Raw genomic sequence first — 13,069 nt, forward strand, 5'->3', positions numbered from 1 at the left:
CAGACAGACAGACAGACAGACAGTAACAGACAGACAGACAGACAGGCACGGACGCACGCACGCACGCACACACACACACACACACAGCTACAGTAACTTATTGGGTGGTGTCATGTCATGGTCGTGTGGTGTGTGTGTGTGTGTGTGTGTGTGTGTGTGTGTGTGTGTGTGTGTGTGTGTGTGTGTGTGTGTGTGTGTGGTGTGTGTGTGTGTGTGTGTGTGTGTGTGTGTGTGTGTGTGTGTGTGTGTGTGTGTAGAAGCTGGAGGAGTCTCTACTCCTAGTCTCCCTGACAGAAGCAGCAGGGTAGAGGAGAGTAACCTGTCTCTGACACCAAGAGGAGATGGACAGGACTCTGCTGCTGCCACACCCGCTGCACGCCCGCCTCAGCGTCCGCCTGCTCTACAGCAACACCCGTCTCCCCCCCGCATCAGACAGATCATCACCAGGAACCTGGCTAACCCTAACCCTGCTGGTAGACAAGGCCATACCTTTCTCAGATCACAGCTCATTGAACATAATGTAAGAAACCTATTTCTATCATCAACATACTGATATATACCTCTATCATCAACATACTGATATCTACCTCTATCATCAACATACTGATATCTACCTCTATCATCAACATACTGATATCTACCTCTATCATCAACATAATGATATCTACCTCTATCATCAACATACTGATATCTACCTCTATCATCAACATACTGATATATACCTCTATCATCAACATACTGATATCTACCTCTATATGTATAGAATAATATCTACCTCTATCATCAACATACTGATATCTGCCCTCTATCATCAACATACTGATATCTACCTCTATCATCAACATACTGATATCTACCTCTATCATCAACATACTGATATCTACCTCTATCATCAACATACTGATATCACCTCTATATCACAATCTATACTACTCTATCATCAACAAATGTATACCTACCCTCTATCATCAACATACTGATATCTACCTCTATCATCAACATACTGATACCTACCTATATCAACATGCGATATCTACCTCATCATCAACATAATGATACCTACCTCTATCATCAAACATACTGATATCTACCTCTATCATCAGCATACTGATATCTACCTCTATCATCAACATACTGATATCTACTCATCATCAACATAATGATATCTACCTCTATCATCAACATACTGATATCTACCTCTATCATCAACATACTGATATATACCTCTATCATCAACATACTGATATCTACCTCTATATGTATAGAATAATATCTACCTCTATCATCAACATACTGATATCTTACCTCTATCATCAACATACTGATATCTACCTCTATCATCAACATACTGATATCTACCTCATCATCAACATACTGATATCTACCCTATCATCCAACATACTGATATCTACCTCATTCATCAACATACTGGATATCTACTCTATCATCAACATACTGATATCTACCTCTATCATCAACATATAATCATACCTCTATCATCAACATACTGATATCTACCTCATCATCAACATACTGATATTACCTCTATCATCAACATACTGATATCTACCTCATCATCAACATACTGATACTACCTCTATCATCAACATACTATATCTACCTCTTATGATAAAGATACTACCTCTATCATCAACATACTGATATCTACCTCTAATGTATAGATGATACCTACCTCTATCATCAACATATCTATATCTACCTCTATCATCAACATAAGATATCTACCTCTATCATCAACATACTGATATCTACCTCTATCATCAACATACTGATATCTACCTCTATCATCAACATAATATACTACCTCTATCATCAACATACTGATATCTACCTCTATCATCAACATACTGGATAATCTACCTCTATCATCAACATACTGATATCTACCTCTATCATCAACATAAATGATACCTACCTCTATATCATCAACATACTGATATCTACCTCTATCATCAACTAATGATACCCTACCTCTTATATCAAACATACTGATATCTACCTCTATCATACATACTGATATCTACCATCTATCATCAACATACTGATATCTACCTCTATCATTCAACATACTGATATTCTACCTCTATCATCAACATACTGATATCTTACCTCTATCATCAACATACTGATATCTACCTCGTATCATCAACATACTGATATCTACCTCTCATCAACTACTGATATCTACCTCTATCATCAACATACTGATATATACCTCTATCATCAACATACTGATATCTACCTCTATATGTATAAAGAAATAAATCTACCCTCTATCATCAACATACTGATATCTACCTCTATCATCAACATACTGATATCTACCTCTATCATCAACATATGATATCTACCTCTATCATCAACATAATGATACCTACCTCTATCATCAAACTACTGATATCTACCTCTATCATCAACATACTGATTCTACCTCTATCATCAACATACTGATATCTACCTCTATCATCAACATAATGATACTACCTCTATCATCAACATACTGTATCTACCTCTATCATCAACATAATGATACCTACCTCTATCATCAAACATACTGATATCTACCTCTATCATCAGCATACTGATATTCTACCGTCTATCATCAAACATACTTGATATCTACCTCTATCATCAAACATACTGATATCTACCTCTATCATCAACATACTATATATCTACCTCTATCATCAACATATGATACTACCTCTATCATCAACCTACTGGAATCTACCTCTATCGATCAACCTACTCGAATCTACCTCTATCATCAACATACTGATATCTACCTCTATCATCAACATACTGATATCTACCTCTATCATCAACATACTGATATCTACCTCTATCAGCTCATAGAACATCATCATTTGATAGTGTAATACAATGTAATAATGTTGCCTCAAAAGAATATACATTGAATTGAACTGATAACAGTATCTAGGCCTATATATATATACACACTGAGTGTACAAAACATTAAGAACACCTGGTCTTTCCATGACATAGACTGACCAGGTGAATCCAGGTGAAAGCTATGATCCCTTATTGATGTCACCTGTTAAATCCACTTCAATCAGTGACGATGAAGGGGAGGAGACATGGTTAAAGAAGGATTTTTAAGCCTAGAGACAATTGAGACATGGATTGTGTATGTGTGTCATTCAGAGGGTAAAAGGGCAAGACAAAAGATTTAAGTGCCTTTGAACGGGGTATGGTAGTAGGTGCCAGGCGCACCGGTTTGTGTCAAGGACTGCAACGCTGCTTMGTTTTTCTGTGTTTATCAGGAATGGTCCATCACCCAAAGGACATCCAGCCAACTTMTCACAACTGTGGGAAGCATTGGAGTCAACATGTGCCAGCATCACTYTGGAGCGCTTTCGACACCTTGTAGAGTCCATYCCCCYACGAATTGAGGCTGTTCTGAGGGGAAAAAGGGGAGGGGAGGGAGGGTGGGGCAACTCAATATCAGGAAGTTTTTTTTTAATGTTTATACCTGTATGCTCTTTATCGTCAGATGATGACATCAGTCTACAGGAGGAGAACAGGGTCCTGAAGGAGCAGCTCTCTCAGACCAGGATGGACCGGGACCAGCTACTGGTCAAACAGACCCAGCTCACAGACAGGGTAGGAACCATAGCATAATCACTGAACAGGCTGCTCTCACAAACAGGGTAGGCTACAAGATTTACTCATGGGTTGCACGTCGGTCACGTCAAATCATTGTTTAATAACGCTTCTATGGGAGACTCGCGTACCCAAACGTCAGTTCTGCCTCCAGACACTTCTGCTCCAGTTCACTTCTGCTCACCAGTCACCTTCTTGCTCTAGACACTTCTGCTTCAGTCACTTCTGCTCCAGGACACCGGTCTGCCTCCAGACAACTTCCTGCCCTCCAGATACTTCTTGCTCCAGATAACTTCTGCTCCAAGGGGTGGGGGGGGGGGGGGGGGGGGGGGGGGGGGGGGGGGGGGGGGGGGGGGGGCGGGGGGGGGGGGGGGGCGGGGGGGGCGGGGGGGGGGGGGGGGGGGGGGGGGGTGGGGCGGGGGGGGGGGGGGGGGGGGGGGGGGGGGGGGGGGGGGGGGGGGGTGGGGGGGGGGGGGGGGGGGGGGGGGGGGGGGGGGGGGGGGGGGGGGGGGGGGGGGGGGGGGGGGACACTTCTGCTCCGCACTTCACGCCTTCTGAACCTGCTTCAGTTCACTTCTGCTCCAGACACTTCTCTAGGACATCGCTCAGTGACTTCTGCTCCAGAAGCTTCTGCTCCGACTCACTTCTGACTCCATCGACTCTCTGCTCCAACCACTTCTGCTCCCAAGCGCACTTCTGCTCCAGTCCACTTCCTGCTCCAGACACTTCTGCTCCGTACTTGCTCCAGCTCACTTCTGCCTCCAGATCCACTTCTGCCTCAGGACCACTTCTGCTTCAGTCACTGTCCATGCTCCAGACACTCTCTTGCTCCAGACACTTCTGCTCCAGACACTTCTGCTCATCACTGCCCATCACTTCTGCTCCCAGCACACACTTCTGCCTCCAGATACTTCTCTCCAGCACTTCTGCTCCAGCACGCTTCCTGCTCCAGACACTTCTGCTCCAGACACTTCTGCTCCAGACACTTCTGCCTCCAGTCAGTTCTGCTCCAGTCAGTTCTGCTCCAGACACTTCAGCTCCAACACTTCTGCTCCAGTCACTTCTGCTCCAGACACTTCTGCTCCAGACACTTCTGCCTCCAGTCAGTTCTGCTCCAGTCAGTTCTGCTCAGACACTTCAGCTCCAGACACTTCTCTGCCAGTCACTTTGCTCAGCATACTTCGCTCCAGTCACTTCTGCTCCAGCACCTTCTGCTCCAGACACTTCTGCTCCAGTCACTTCTGCTCCAGTCACTCTGCTCAGTCACTTCTGCCTCCAGATACTTCTGCTCCAGAAACCTCTGGACACTTCTGCTCCAGACACTTTGCCTCCACGCACACTTCTCTGCTCCATTCACACTTTCTGCTCTCCCAGTCACTTCTGCTCCAGATACTCTGCCTCCAACACTTCTTGCTGACAGTCAGTTCTGCTCCGAGACTTCCACAATAGTGGAAATAAGATTGCGAAACAACAGACTTATTCCATGTGTTATTTGGCGTCGTTTTGATCTCCCCAGATTATCTGTCTGTTTAGAACTAGAACCCAGTCTTCTATGTCATTTTATATGTCTATGCAGCTTTAGGGTCTCATAGTTCTAGTCTATGAGCTTTAGGTCTATGAGCTTTATGTCTATGAGCTTTAGCTCTATGAGCTTTAGGTCAATGAGCTTTAGGTCTATGAGCTTCTACGTCTACTGGAGTGATGTCTATGAGCTTTAGGTCTATGAGCTCACCCCAAATACATACGACTGTACGTGTTGCTGTGTCGGTGAAGCGCTAGGCCTGCTGAATGAAGATTGAATAAACTTCAGTGCACTAGTGAGGACTGCATGGCATTCACGATTACAAACTAATCTACTGTTTCAGGAAAAGGCTTTAAACGGACTGTTTTCTGTATTTATTGGATGTTTTATTTCAACCTTATTTAACCAGGTAAGCCAGTTGAGAACAAGTTCTCATTTTACAACTGCGACCTGGCCAAGATAAAGACAGCAGTGCGAACAACAACAAAAACACAGAGTTACACATGGAAAAAAAAACAAGACAGTCAAAACAAATAGAGAAAATCCTGTATAGAGTGTGTGCAAATGAAGTAAAGGAAGTAACGGCAATAAATAGGCCAATAGTAGCGAAGTAATACAATTGAGCAATTTACACTGGATGATAGATGTGCAGATGAGGATGTGCAAGTAGAAATACTGGTGTGCAAAAGCAGAAAACAAAAAAAACAAATATGGGATGAGGTAGGTAGTGGTTGATGATGGGCATTTACAGATGGGCTGCTTGTACACTGCAGTGCATCGGTAAGCTGCTCTGACAGTTTGATGCTTAAAGTTAGTGAGGGAGATATAAGACTCCATCAGCAATTTTTGCAATTCGTTCAGTCATTGCAGCAGAGAACTGGAAGGAAAGCGGCCAAGGGATGTGGCTGTTGGGAGACCAGTGGAATATAACGCTGGAGCGCGTGCACGGGTGGGTGTTGCATATGGTGACCAGTGAGCTGAGATAAGCGTGGGGCTTTACTAGCAAATCCTTGGATGCCAGTGTATCCACTCTCTAGTTTAATTTAGTAGGTGAGACTAACAAGCCTAAACACTGCTAATAACATAGAGTTTTTTTGATTTTCCTTCTGTAGGAGGGACTTGGTGGTTAGTGTTCGAACGCGTCCCAATGCCACCCATTCCCTACTTATAGCGCAACTACTTTGAACTTGAGTCCATGTATTAGAGGAGAGCAGAGCAAAGGAGAGAGCTGAACGAGAGAGAGGGAGAGAAGGAGAGAGAGGGGCAGAGAGAATGGGAGAGAGAGAATGGGAGCACGATAAGAGAGAGAGAGATGGGAGAGAGAAGGGGGAGCAGATAAGGCAGAGAGACATAGAAAGAAGGAAAAGAGAGACGGTAGAGAGGAGAGAGAGAGAGCAGAGAGAGACGATGGAGAGAGAGAATGGGAGAGAGTAGAGAAGGACAAGAGAGAGAGAACGGAAAGAGAGACCAGACGAGAGAGGACACAGAGAGGAAGGAGAGAGAGAGAAGAGAGACGGAAAGAGAGGAGGGAGAAAGGGCGCGGAGACAGGAAGGAGAGAGAAAAGAAGGAGAGACAGAGGCTGAAAGAGAGAAGGGAGATAGATTGGGAGACGGAAGAGGAATAAGGAGAGAGACAGGAAGAGAGACAGAAAGGAGCGGACGGAGAGAGAAGGGGAAGAGAGAAGCGGCCCACATCCGGGGCAGCATCACATCGCCCCTTTCCCTCCTGTAGTGATTATTTTGTACCAGGAGTGCTACGGCATTCCCTATTCCTGGTCACAAGGGTATGCACTAAATCTGACAAGATTGCTTTCCGACGTAACGGTCGTCCTGTTCTATATCCCTATCTTTCCAGTATAGTTTTTTTTACATGAATTGCTCAGAATGTTTCTTGTATTATTACCTACAGCCGTAAATAAAGTTTGGACATTAGATTGGCGGTCACTCACCAGAAATCAGAGCAGAAATCCGGTAATTAATAAGTGGGGCCCTAGTCAGACTCAGTTGTCGTGCTGGTTGAGAGAATGCCAAGWGTGTGCAAAGCTGTCATCAAGGCAAAGGGTGGCTACTTTGAACAATCTCAAATATAAAATGTATTTTGATTTGTTTAACAGTTTTTTGGTTACTACATGGTTCCATATGTGTTACTATTTTATTTATTTATTTAACCTTTATTTAACTAGGCAAGTCAGTTAAGAACAGATTCTTATTTACAATGACGGCCTACCAAGAGGCAAAAGGCCTCCTGCGGGGACAGGGGCTGGGATAAAAAAAACAAGCAATAAAGGACAAAACACACATAACGACAAGACAGGCACTTCAACACTACATAAAGAGAGACCTAAGACATCAACACAGCATGGTAGCAACACAACATGGGTGTTGCAGAACGGGTGTTGTTTGTGGAGGATGAGGGCTGCAGTGGATATCTCAGATAGGGGGTAGTGAGGCCTTAGAGGGTTTTATAAATAAGCATCAACCAGTGGGTCTTGTTTTGGGTATACAGAGATGACCAGTTCACAGAGGAATATAGAGTGCAGTGATGTTTCTTATAAGGAGCATTGGTAGCAGATCTGATGGCCGAATGGTAAAGAACAGCTAGCCGCTCCAGAGCACCTTACCTGCCTATCTATAAATTACATCTCCGTAATCTAGCATGGGTAGGTTGGTCATCTGAATCAGGGTTAGTTTGGCAGCTGGGGTGAAAGAGGAGTGATTACAATAGAGGAATCCAAGTCTAGATTTAACTTTAGCCTGCAGCTTTGATATGTGCTGAGAGAAGGACAGTGTAACGTCTAGCCATACTCCCAAATACTTGTATGAGGTGACAACTTTANCAGCTTTGATATGTGCTGAGAGAAGGACAGTGTAACGTCTAGCCATACTCCCAAATACTTGTATGAGGTGACAACTTTAAGTTCTAAACCCTCAGAGGCACTAATCACACTTGTGGGGAGAGGGGCATTCTTCTTACCAAACCACATGACCTTTGTTTTGGAGGTGTTCAGAACAAGGTTAAMGGRAGAGAAAGCTTGTTGGARACTAAGAAAGCTTTGCTGTAGAGCGTTTAACACAAAATCCGTGGAGGGGGCAGCTGAGTATAAGACTATATCATCTGCATATAAATGGATGAGWGAGCTTCCTACTGCCTGAGCTATGTTGTTGATGTAAATTGAGAAGAGCGTGGGGCCTAGGATTGAGCCTTGGGGTACTTCCTTGGTGACAGGCAGTGGCTGAGAGAGCAGATTTTCTGACTTTATACACTGCACTCTTTGAGAGAGGGAGTTAGCAAACCAGGCCAAAGACCCCTCAGAGACACCAATATTCATTAGCCGGCCCACAAGAATGGAATGGTCTACCGTATCAAAAGCTTTGGCCAAGTCAATAAAAATAGGAGTACAACGCTGCTTAGAATCAACGGCAATGGTGACATCAATTTTAGGTAATAAGCTTCTAGTGTTAACATGCAGAAAACTCAGGCCTTTACGAGAGCAGAAATCAGTGTTAACAAGCAAAAATCTGAGCTCAAGTCAGAATTTGGGGCTAGCAACAGTAGACGGGCCAGGATGTACATGGACATTTCCTGAAATAATCAGCAGTAATATAATCAAGGCACGGCAGAGGACAGGGAGAACTCTGCAGTGTTGATTTTTTATGACATTTGAATGTGCATCAGATGGCAACAAGATCARATTGTACAGCAATTTCATCAGGTAACATGAATACAAAGCTGGCGAGAGGTGGTTAGAATAGGATGGGAGGACAAGAGTCTGTGTAACCAATAGAGAGTCAGCGCGTTACGTCAGATTTCCTCCTCTTCGTCAGATACAAAAACAACAAACGAGAATCAAACCGAAAGCAGTCCCGTGTGGCACGAACACTGACATGAAATACAAACACCCACAAACACACACGTGAACCCCGGCTGCCTAAGTATGATTCTCAATCAGGGACAACGATTGACAGCTGCCTCTGATTGAGAATCATACCAGGCCGAACGCACAAAACCCCAACATAGAAAACAACACATAGACAACCCACCCAACTCACGCCCTGACCYTACTAAATAAATACAAAACAAGAGAAAACAGATCAGGAACGTGACACAGCGTCATGAGTGTGGGAACAAACATCGTCTGTCCCACGGTTGGGTAGTCGAGCAAGTTCATTGTCAACAAAGCGTGCAGGAGTCATGAGGCAAAATAGCATAAAGCACAAGAAAAAAATATAACGACTTGGGGCTAGCCATTGTCAGGTCAAAGAGTCACTCGCCCAAACAAGATAACTTGAGAGAGTAACTCTCTATGAGTCCAGGAGGCGATAAAAGTCTGAGATAAAATAAATAAATAAATAGTAAGCCTATACTAGTTAATAACTTTTTATGTTCAAAAGTGTGCACTCTCCTCAAACAATAGCATGGTATTCTTTCACTGTAATAGCTACTGTAAATTGGACAGTGCAGTTAGATTAATACGAATTTAAGCTTTCTGACAATATCAGATATGTCTATGTCCTGGGAAACGTTCTTGTTACTTACAACCTCATGCTAATCACATTAGCCTACGTTAGCTCAACCGTCCCATGGAAGGGAAACCGAGTAAGCTCACATAATAAGCTTTACAAGTTAATTAGCCTACCTAAAATTCAGATCAGAGCAGAGTTTGCGGTGTGTGAGTATGTGCGTGTGTGCTGGTGATGAGCAAAATCTCGGGAGAGAGGGGGGAGTGTGGCCGGGGTACCTGTACCAGACCAGGTACCTGTACCAGGGGGAGACAGGCCAGGGCAGACAGTGAGCAGATAGCCGGGTGGGACCCAAGCGGCAGTGCAGCAGGCATCGGGAGGCTGAGTAGGGTAGAAGGTGTTCAACCTTACCAGACAGGTGTGTAAAAACATCCGAAACAAAAAGCTTGGTTAAAAACCGTGGTGAAGTTGGCTTGAGTTTCGATATTCGATTCCATGTCGCCAGACATTCGGCCCTTCAAACTTCATCAGCTCACAAACCATTTCCTGACATTCAGATATTCTACTCGCAACAGACCGAAGACTGAACACACATTTACATCATTAGRAAAGAGAAAGAGCAGGCAGGCCGTWTATRATCTAGTTTATCATGGAATTGTTTTATGGAAGCTATAAGCTATTCGGAATTGTTTTARGGWAGCTATAAGCTATATGGAATTGTTATATGGAAGCTATAAGCTATATGGAATTGTTTTATGGAAGCTATAAGCTATATGGAATTATTTTATGGAAGCTATAAGCTTATATGGAATTGTTTTATGGAAGCTATAAGTTATATGGAATTGTTATATGGAAGCTATAAGCTATATGGAATTGTTTTAAGAAGAGATAGGATGGCTGGTCATTTTGGCAATGTTATTAAAATGTTGTGGTCAACACCAACGACATTAAGCCATGAGAGGGYGAWGAGAGGGAAGACATAAKGTTCTGTGTGGACTCTMTTGGCTTATGAGTGGATTTCCTACCGCCATTCTTTATGTTTGAGTTTTTTTCCCGTATGATTCCAAGTTGAAGAAGATCCGTTGTGAGCTCCTTAGTAAGGATTTGTTAAATCCACTGTTACTCCGGAGGATTCCTTCGTAGTTTAAGATGCGAGTGCCCCCCCTTTTCCTGTATCTTGTGGTCCTTTGTAGTCCTCCATGAGATAATAAGTGAATCCCTTCTATGCAMGTATTCAATGCAGTAATTCAATCGAAAACAATCAGCTGAATCTAGACTTTGTTGTACATTTCTTATTCGGTTTCAAAATGACTCGATCACAATTATCAGTAATTGATTAGCTACTCAAAAACAAAAGATTATTCAAGAAAAATACACATGAAAAAAAAACAAGTTAAAATGATAAAATGCAAAAAATATCGCAGAGGAATGYTCCTAGGCTACCAGAAGGGCGCCATGGCAACAAATCCAATCAATATATATAGCATATTCACTGTATATTCATTAGTACTGCACTGTTGGAGCTAGAAACACAAGCATTTCTCTGCACCTGCGATAACTTCTGCAAATCTGTGTACGCAACCAATAAACTTTGATTTGATATTGATTTGATGTAGGGAATAGGGTGACAGTGGGAAGCTCAACACAGTCTCTTTCCAGGAGAGAAAACCCCTGGAGTTGGATAAACAAACACGGTGACAAGGTGTTGTGTTTTTTCCTGCTTGAAGCTAACCATCGGGAAGACGCTCTGAGAGACCAGGAACACTTTAATAGATGACTGAATCTCAGCTAACTATTGGAAGACGCTTCTGAGAGACCAGGAACACTTTAATAGATGAATGATCTCAGCTAAATTGGAAGACGCTTGAGAGACCAGGAACACTTTTAATAGATGACTAATCTCAGCTAACCATCGGATAGACGCTCTGAGAGACCAGGAACACTTTATAAGATGTACTGAATCTCAGCTAATCCATCGGAGACGCTCTGAGAGACCAGGAACTTTAATAGATGACTGAATCTCAGCTAACTATCGGAAGACGCTCCCAAAAAAACAGGCACACATTGTAATAGATTACAATTAATTTGGCGAAGCAGAATATGTTTTAATGTTTACCATCCTAATTGAAACGGAGGGAAAATACTGTGTTTACGAATTGACAGAGTTAGGAGAGTGTTCATTGTGTATTTTCTGTGTATGTGTGTGTGTGTGGTCGTGCGTGCGTGCGTGCGTGTGTGTGTGTGTGTGTATCTGTTTGTGTGTGTGTGGTGTGTACGTGTGTACGTGGCTGCGTGCGTGTGGGTGTGTGTTGTGTTGGCGTGGCGTGTGTGTGTGTCAGGGTGCATGTATGCAGCTGTAAGAGTAAAGATCCATGAAGGCTTTCCTTGTGGTCTGTCCAGCCAGAATTAGACCCCCCGTGCCCTCCGACTGGTGCCAGCGTCTCCCCTTCGCCTCTCCAACCCTCTTCCCCCCACCCCACCTAGGTGCTGCTGTTTGGGGGGAAATTAGAAGGTCAATGGCATCCTCCCTGGAGTCCCTGGAAGAAAAAGCTGATTTTTCAGCATGGTACAAAGCGGTCGTTTGTGGTAACACTACTCTCTTTCTGCTGCTCTGATGAACACTGCTGGAACTTATTATGAAAAACCTGAGCTATAAATACAATTTAATTAGTTTGGCTTACAAATAGAATATTTATTTATTTATTTGGGAGATATTTGGAAGGTGTGAAAAGCCAGAGAGAGAGAGAGAGAGAGAGAGAGATAATTATTGTGTTCCAAAAAAAGGTCCAGTCGCCAGGATCACAAATCCAAATTCCATCTAGACACCGTTAGAGCACACAGAAAACTATGCATACCTCGGCCTAAACATCAGCGCCACAGGTAACTTCTACAAAGCTGTGAACGAGCTGAGAGACAAGGCAAGAAGGGCCTTCTATGCCATCAAAAGGAACATCAAATTCGACATACCAATTATTGAATCAGTTATAGAACCCATTGCCCTTCATGGTTGTGAGGTCTGGGGTCCGCTCARCAGTCAAGAATTCACTAAATGGGCCCAGCACCAAATTGAGACTCTGCATGCATTATTCTGCAAAAATATCCTCAGTGTACAACGTAAAACACCAAATAATGCATGCAGAGCAGAATTAGGCCGATACCCACTAATTATCAAAATCCAGAAAAGAGCCGTTAAATTCTACAACCACCTAAATGGAAGCGATTCCCAAACCTTCCATAACAAAGCCATCACCTACAGCGAGATGAACCTGGAGAAGAGTCCCCTAAGCAAGTTGGTCCTGGGGCTCTGTTCACAAACACAAACACACCCCACAGAGCCCCAGGACAGCAACACAATTAGACCCAACCAAATCATGAGAAAACAAAAAGATAATTACTTGACACATTGGAAAGAATTAACAAAAAAAACTGAGCAAACTAGAA

Source organism: Salvelinus sp. IW2-2015, unplaced genomic scaffold (assembly GCF_002910315.2).
Source record: "Salvelinus sp. IW2-2015 unplaced genomic scaffold, ASM291031v2 Un_scaffold2415, whole genome shotgun sequence".
In the NCBI taxonomy this organism is placed as follows: domain Eukaryota; kingdom Metazoa; phylum Chordata; class Actinopteri; order Salmoniformes; family Salmonidae; genus Salvelinus; species Salvelinus sp. IW2-2015.